Source organism: Lissotriton vulgaris, chromosome 3_1, assembly GCF_964263255.1.
Source record: "Lissotriton vulgaris chromosome 3_1, aLisVul1.2, whole genome shotgun sequence".
NCBI classification, from domain to species: domain Eukaryota; kingdom Metazoa; phylum Chordata; class Amphibia; order Caudata; family Salamandridae; genus Lissotriton; species Lissotriton vulgaris.
In genome coordinates, this window is record NC_141689.1 from 925,169,498 (window position 1) to 925,178,454 (window position 8,957).

Here is an 8,957-nt window from a genome sequence, read left to right on the forward strand (position 1 = left end):
TCCCGGAACAGCTTAGGGAGTGGTTCCCGACCGCTGCAGAAAGGCTCAGCTCATGCTAGAGCACCATCTCACATATTTCCAAGCACTCTGCCTCCAGGATTGATGAGGCCTTCCATAGGAGTGGCTGATAGGAACATATGTGTCCAGTTTAGGGTTAGGCACAGGCATACTGTACCTAAGTAAGAGGTGATTACACCAACTTACCCCAGCTGAGTGATCAGCCAGTTGTGTCAAATATGGAGGCCAGGCCCGGGGTGGCACAATACATGCTGCAGCCCCTGGTAGGCCTTGGAAACACCTATGCCCTGGGTACCTAGGGTACACTGTTACAGGGGCCAATAAGGTGAACCAGTTCCAATTCGTAATGCACCTAAAGTGCATTGGCAGTAATTTAGAGAGAGAACAGCAGGCTGTGGGTCTGATTAGCAGGCCCACAGCCACATTAAGTCATAAACCAGTGAAAAAAAAGCAAAAATTTGGGGTGACCATAGGATAGCAGACCCTACTCTCCTACAGGTATGCTCAGACGTGGGTCCCGTGCTCTCCATGCCACTGGAGTCAAGCTATCCTGGCTGATGAGGAGTAAAACCCTGAAACCGGTCCTAGGATGCTTGGTTGAAGTCCAGGGAGGACCTGGCTTGGCAGTTTGAGCTGGACTGTACCTTCTGGGTGCAGGGTCAAGACTGATTTGCATATGGCTGGGTCCAAACTGGAATGGCATGGTGAGCAAAAAAACAATGGATTTAGGCCCAGATCTCTGTACTGGGGTTAATGTATGACATTGTTCTGCATTCTGGCCATCAGTTGTTCTTTATGCATTTGTCACCCCAAGTGGGACGTGTATGCCCAGACGTGGGCCCCGTGCTCTCCATGCCACTGGAGTCAAGCTATGATGGCTGATGAGGGGTGAAACCCTCGAAACCGGTCCTAGGATGCTTTGTTCAAGTCCAGGGAGGACCTGGCTTGGCAGTTTAGGCTGGACTGTTCCCATTGGGTGCAGGGTCAAGACTGATTTGCATATGGCTGGGTCCAAACATTGTGAGCAAAGAAAATATGGATTTAGGCCCAGATCTCTGTACTGGGGTGAATGTATGACATTGTTCTGCATTCTGTCCATCAATTGTTCTTTTTGTCTTTAGTATTATGCACACACGTATCTGACAACAATCTGACATCTCCAAGATGAACATGCTGTTCGACGTAAAACAAAAAATCAGTTATTTCAGTAACCCAGCTGGTTACTGTATTTGTAGGGATTAGTCTGCCTAGTTATGTTAATTACATTTATAAATCGCGTAGCTGCCCCAGCAACAAGGCTCCCTAGCGCTGACCATCGGATCAGACTAACACACCACAAAGAGTGGCAAAGGGGATGAGGACCGACTAAAAAATATAAAGCCATGTTTTTAGCTTTTTCCTGAACTCAAAATGATTCAGGATTTGTCTTAGCTCGAGAGGCAAGTTGTTCCAGAGGGCAGATCTAAAACTGAAAAAGAACATCCACTACGTTTCCTGTAGAACCGGGGAGTCACCGCCAGAATTAGCTTGGCTGAGCGAAGTGATCAGGTTAGGAGATAAGGTCGAATTAGATCAGACAGGATGGGAACACCCTGAGCATTCATTTTTGTTTAAATATCTTTATTGGCATCTCATTTTTTAAATATGCCTGACAACACGTATCCATACAAAATCTTTAGATGTGAACATCAGAAATGCATATACCATGTGCAGAATAGCTTTAACCATCGCCACAATATAAAAATAACACATTCACGCTATTCCATACTGCTGACATTTATATCATACTTGAACATATGCATAAGTACCTCCGTGTGCCATTGCCCACAGTCGAGCTACATTGTAGATTACCAATAAATGCCATTGCTATCTTTTATGTACTCATAGCACATTTTATCAAAACTGTCCTAACAGGAGCTCACGTATGTGCACCAGGTGCATCCAGCGCCTAGCCATTCGGGGCGCATCGGCAAATCACTGTTTAATAGAAGAAGGACTTGTATAACTGCAGAAAACATATATTGATCACTGATGCGTACCAATAAAGCATATTTTACAAAATATTCTAAACAGAACTAAAAACTTAAAACATCAAAAGAATATCTGCCATCCATGAACCCTTTTAATGCTAAACATGCATGACTGTATCTAAATAGTTATCATTAGAACACTACCACACAGTCCCACACACAATGGATAACTGTCACGTCCCACATATCAGCGCAGAGCAGCCATCAACGAGGAGAACCCCGTGTCCGAAAACGGAGGAGGAGGCGTGTGGGGGGCCTTCCGTAACATACCATGGGGAGCCACAGAAACCAGTTCCACCAACACTGAGATGTGTCAACTCTCCTTAGCTGAGTAGTGGGGAGGAGGGCTGGTGAGCTGATCACTGGTTGGCTAACGGGACAGCATCGATTTTTGTCTGATTGTCAGTCTGGAAGTCTGCTAGCAGTGTCCCCCAGTCTTGTGCAATGGGGAACTTACGAAGCCCAGCTATCTCTTCTCTATGTAACGCTGTACTCTCTGCCTGAGCCCATACCATGAATGAACACCTCCAACTAAGGGGCCCATTAGGATGTTGGGCGGATTGCCCCCGCCAGGCTGGCGGTAGCCACCGCCGGCCTGGCGGGGACAATCCGCCCGACATCGTCTCCTCAATGCCCCCCGCCATATTAGTATGGCGGGGGGACCGCGGCGGACGGAAAGACCGTCCACCACTTTTCCGCCCTGGTCGCCTCGCGGCCGGGTTGGAAAAGGTTTAATATGGTGGCGGTGTCAGTTTGACACCGCCAGCCATATTATAATGGGCCCGATCTGATGCCTTTCAGTGGCGGCATGCGGTCTTCACCTCAGGAGCCCCATGCGGGCCCCCATGGTGAAGGGGGGGTGGTAGGTGCACATGGGGGGTACACCCCAACATTTGTATACGCAATGCGGCAGGCACCGCGCGGTGACTGCCGCTTTGTGTATGCAAATGCATACGTGCATTCTTAGCATTGTGGCGGGCGGTGCTGAGAGCACCGCCCACCACAATGTTAAGAATGCATGATGCACCCGCCACTGTGGCGGGCGCATCCTAATGTCCAGTGCGGGACCGCCGCTCAGCTCATGGGTGGTCCCGTTTTCCGCAAGCGTGGCGGGCGGGCAAAGTCCTCCCGCCATCCTAATGGGGGCCTTAGTATCTCAGGGGATTGCATTTTTCCATTTCTTAGTTAAGAGACGTTTTGCATTAATGAAACCCAGGTTCCGAAATTTTGAGGTAACTTTATTTTTTTTTGATCTGGCGTACAGCCCAAGAAGGCACACCTCCCACGACCGTGGCATGTCTGTGTTTGTGCATGAAGCCAGACTTGTGACCCCCTCCCTCCAGTAATGCTTAAGGGATGTATAGGTCCACAGCATGTGGAGCAGATCTGCATCCACTTGTTGACAACGTGGACATGCAGAAGTGGTGATGTGGAAGTACCAATTGATCATGTCAGGCGAGAGATATGCCCTCTGTGTAATGTATGTTTGGATAAGCTTGAACCTCGAGTTTCTGGGTATGTTCCTAGCACCCTCCAATATAGCATCCCTTTCCTTGTCCGTCCAAGGCCGACCTCTATCTGCCTCCCATCTATCCTTAAGTCATATCATAGGTCTCAGCGTGTGTGTGAGAAGTGCCTCCACCAGCCAGTGCACTACATGTGACCCTATGCCCATCACGTGCCAATATTTCACCAACAGGTGCATCAATGACTCAGTAGCCAGATCCCCCCAGGCAGTTGATAGAGAAGGGAGGTGTGCAACAAAAATTGTCCCGCTGGGAGTTCTTTGTCCTCAACTAGCGTCTTCAATGTTAGTTGTGCACCGTCCCTAAAGAGGTCGCCCAGTGTCTCAAGCCCTGCCACGTGCCAGGCCATGAGAGCTGCCCCAGTGGTACCCAGCCTCCCCCGTGGTGTCCCCAGCAATAGTAGGATTGGGGCATATGGAGGTGTTGTGCTCGTGAGATATAAGCTTCTTTTATAGCATTTAAGGGCTAGTCCCAAATGTATCTGCTGTGGTCGTGGGAGTTTAGCGATGGGATGGAACAAATAACAAATTTGAGAATGGGACCAGGGCTGATGCATGGTCGCTGTGTCTTCCAGGCACATATCATTCAACCACTTTGTCGCCCATTGAAGCTGGGCAGCTAAATAATACAATTCCATGTTGGGGACAGACAGCCCTCCCTGGCCAGTGGGGGCATACATTTTCCACAATGCGATTCGTGGCCTACCCTTATTCCATATTAAATCCCGGGATAATCGCTCCAGGTCTCAGAATATCTCAGGAGGAACATATAGTGGAAGATTAGAAAAATAATGGAGCAGTTTGAGGAGTATGATCATTTTCAACAGGGCAATGCGGCTCATTACATTCAGCGGAAGAGTCTTCCGAAATTGCATTTGAGCGCGCATAGCCGCAATCCCTCTCGTTAAGTTGCCTTCCTTTGGATCTTCAGGCGAGCGATATATGAATACGCTGAGATATCTGAATGTGGTAGGATACCACGTGAGGGGTAAGCCATTTAGAGTAATGTCCACTTCCGTGGTGTGAGCGCTGAATGAATAGACCACCGATTTGGCGCAATTGACCCAGAGTCCTGACTTCTCCTCATTGTATGTAAGTATATCAGCTATGGACTTTGGGATTGCAGTAATATCTTGAAGATACAATAATAAATCATCTGCATACAAGGATGCGGCATGTAGCCCGTCTCCCAACCGTATCCCCCACTCTTCACCGTCTCTCCAAAGTAACATTGCTAAGCGTTCCATAGCCAGGGAAAACAACAGCGGAGATAGTGGGCATCCCTGATGTGTGCCCCGTCTAACTCTGATATTATCTGAGATTAACCTGACTGTAGGAACCCGGACAGAGGGCTGTTGATATAGTAAGCGAACCATACTCAAGTAGTTTTCCCCCAGTTCGTATTTACCCAGCACAGACGCCAAGTAAGGCCACTCCAGCGAGTCAAAGTCTTTCCCCAGGTCAAGCACCAGGCAGCCTGAAGGAGGCGAGGCCTGCGTGGCATACTGTTGAACTCTAAAAAGTCTGCGTATGTTTAAAGAAGTGCAGCGTGCAGGGACAAAACCATTATGATCAGGGTGTACCAGGGCTCTTACTCGCGGAGAAAGACACCTAGCTAACAATGATGTGAAAATGTTATAGTTCGTATTAAGGAGCGCTAGCGGGTGATAGGAGCCCAAGAGATCAGGATTCTTATTTGGCATGAGGAGAGATACCAGCAGAGCCTTGTTCTGTCTATCAGTGAGGGCGGAATAATCTAGCACTGTTTCATACACTTTGAGCAGTTGTGGTACTAAGATGTACGTGTATGCTTTATAGAATTCAGTCGGCAGACCATCCGGTCCGGGCGACTTCCTATTAGATAGGGAAAAGATGCAGTCACGAAGCTCCTCTGATTGAATAGGGGCATTCAGATCATTGCTTTGTGTGCGCGTTGGATGCAGTAGATTAACCCCTTCGCTGCTGATGACTTTTGGAAAAAAGCCGCACAGAGCAAAAATAACCCCTGCACGCATGTGGTTAAGTCCGTCTAGGTATGTCTGTATCTCGAAATTTGTGGCTCTCGCACGCGACTTATATAAATCTCGGTAGTTTGTCACAAACGCATTGTGGATATCACGTTGCATATATGCTATTGCCCCTGTCATTGTTTTTACTGACGCCATCGGTGTCGACGACTCATTCTGGTGGATAAGCCACAAAAGCAGTTTGCCTGCCTTGTCAGCCATATGGTGTGTTCTCACCGAGTGTGCAGCATAATTAAGGCATCGCAGTCGCTCAAGCAACCGCGCATGTCCCTCCTTGAGGGAGCCCAGCCGCCCTTGAATGTCATCTACAACTGCCTGTTCTGCGGCAGCTAGTCTGTGCTCCAGAGTGGTGAGCTCCTTTTCCAGCCGTACCTGCATACCTACTTGCGTCCCCAGACAGTGTCTCCTGACAACCACCTTAAGGGTGTCTCACACGACCAACAGCGATGTAGCTGTCCCTGCATTATCTTCAAAATATTGTGCCACACTAGTAGCCAATGAATCCTGGAAGGGCGCGTCCAGGAGGACATCTGGCTGAAGACACCCTGAGCATTCATGATCCTATGTGCCGTGCTAAGGGCTTTAAATTAAATTTGCCTCTCCAACAGCAGCCAGTGGGACATGCGAAGAAACCCCGAAGCAGAGCAAAACTTTGGGAAAGGAAAACAGCAATCTTGCCGCTGCATTTTAGACTGACTGTAACCTCTTTAGGATAGATTTTGTGCAACCTTGATAGAGGATGTTGCAGTAGTCTAGGCGAGATAGAATGAGAGATTAGCAATCTAGCTCAGTGTCTTTGTGTATAGCTCTAATTTGTATTGAAATCTTTACATCTGCTGAATATTTTAATTCTGTGTTGCTGTTAATTGCATCACAGCTTTCTGCTATTAATAAAGAAACTGGCCTATAACCTACAGCAAGGGTCTGTCATTTGCTTCTTGTTACAGCAAGATGGAAGCATGTAAAATAGTATTTGTTGATGTTATGTACCTAATGTCCATGTTCCCTAATAACGACTCCAACTTGACTTTAAAAAGTGTGGTTCTCTGATTACTTTTTGAAGATGGTAAAGATAATACAACTTTGAAAAGACAGCACCATTGCTATACTATTGACTTTGAAGGACACTATACAGCCTACATACATGGCCCAGGTTTGCTCTGGTTCTCTGATCAAAATAATAGGTCAGTTGTCATTGCTAGAAAACCCAATTACCTCCACCTAATAATTTTATTGTATTTACTGCTCTGATTGCCCAACCAGCGTTGACCCACATAGCACTCTTCTGCGACCTACCTATTGTCTGGACATTAGAAGGAGCAGCTCTCTAATTACGTATATCAGTATTGCAAATAAGTATTCTGCCAGGAAAGAACCCTATGTTGTAGTTCTCCTTGATTGAGTATGTTTAGCTACTTATTTATCTGCGTCTTATTATATGGTGGATCTTGGAGTGAGATACATTTGATTTGGATTTGGACATTAAAATTGAGCAGAAAAGACTCTACAGAGACTGTGTTTTATCAATTTGAGTGCTCGGAGGAAAAACACATTGTTTATTGAACCACATTGTGGTTTACTTCTGGGGTTGTGGTAACCGGCACCTCTTCTTCCTGAGCACCGTTTTACGACATGAAAATTTACGAACACCTTGTATGTGCTGTGCGCTCCTTTCAACTGTTACCATCTGTTTGTATCATACTTATTTATCTGATCGTCATTGCTAATAATCATCTGAAATTTAAAGATTATTTCTCTTGCTCTAGCAGTATTTGTGAAAAGGTTGGCTCCTACACCTTGCTGCAGTATTGGTAATATTGAGAACACTGATATCTTCCTATAACAAGAACTTATAGAGAAAATAGACTCCTGCCTTGATATATCACTTAGGACTGATTACAAGTCAGTACACAATTGAAGGTGGAGATACCGGGTCTGTAGTTATCAAACCAGCTGGTTTCTCCATCCGAAGCTGCGGCCATTGTGAGTTTCTAAACCTGATATCCGGTAACGCACGCACATCCCGAATTACCAGGACCATTCCCCAAGCTAACTCACAATTCCGTGCCTTTTATCAAGCAGAGTTTACATCTGCTTGCAGGACTACAGTGAAGTGTGCTCATACTGCAACAAACCAAAACATTCATTTCTCCGTTGAAATGCCTAGTGTTCCGACACAGACGAGAAGACCCCCGACAGACGAGCAAGAATCCGACATGAGTCAACCAATCAACAGCCAGCCTCAGAGCTTGGGCTACAGCTCACAGAAGAGCAACTGGAGCTCCGAGATGACGGACTGTTTTGACGACATGGGCATTTGTCTGTGTGGCACCTTCGTACCCTGCATCCTGATGTGCCGGGTCTCCAAGGACTTCGGGGAGCACTTCTGCCTGCCATGTCTGCCTGGGGCTTTCCTCGCCCTGCGGGCCGCCATGAGGGAGCGCTGGCACATTGGGTGCACCATCTGTCATGACTTCTGCTGCCAGTGCTTCTGCGGGCACTGCATGCTGTGCCAAATGGCGAGGGAGCTGAAGACAAGGCAGTGAAGCACCCCAAAAGGCCACGGGGGTGCTTGGCCAACTCTTCCCAAAGAATGGGTCTGCTCCGGAGCTCTGATCCACAACATCCACTGTGCCACGGCTTGCCATGCAGGCCCTTCATCGTAATGAAGAAATAAAGAAAGATTAATTGAAGCAGCCCGACTGCTTTAATGTACAGATACAAACCATATACGCCTCAGTTCCATTATATACCAATGAAGGCCTGGTTTTCAAGCCTCTGCTACCTCCGTGCTCTCTCTTTAGTACCCCTGCCTCTTTAACATGCAGATAAGGACTTCATACAAATTTGTGCTTTACTAGTAGCCCTTAAGTCAAGTCAAGTCAAGTCATAACATTTATATAGCGCACCACATACCCAGAGGGTTTCAAGGCGCTTAGGAAGGGGAGTAGGATTATTTGTCAAATATCCACGTTTTAAGCTGCTTTCTGAACGCTAGGTGATTCTGGGTGAGGCGAAGGTAAGCGGGGAGTGAGTTCCATGTTTTGGCAGCCAGGTAAGAGAAGGATCTGCCTCCCATGGAGGTCTTGTTGATGCGAGGTACAGTGGCGAAGGCTTGGCTGGAAGAGCGAAGTTGGCGGGAGGGGGAGTAGAAGGACAGTCGAGAGTTGAGGCACTCTGGTCCGATGTCGTAGAGTGATTTGTGTGCGTGGGTAAGCAGACGGAAAGTAATCCTCTTATTGACGGGTAGCCAGTGGAGGTCTTTAAGGTGACCAGAGATGTGTTCGTTGCGTGGGATGTCTAATATGAGCCTGGCTGAGGCGTTTTGGATTCGTTGTAGTTTCTTCTGGAGTTTTG

The 8,957-nt window shown here is 47.4% G+C and overlaps 1 pseudogene; it reads left to right on the forward strand.

Moving 5' to 3' along the window:
- Nucleotides 1-7,780: 7,780 nt before the first annotated feature.
- On the forward strand, nt 7,781-8,466 carry LOC147727222 (cornifelin homolog A pseudogene; annotated as a pseudogene).
- The last annotated feature ends 491 nt before the right edge of the window (nt 8,467-8,957 follow it).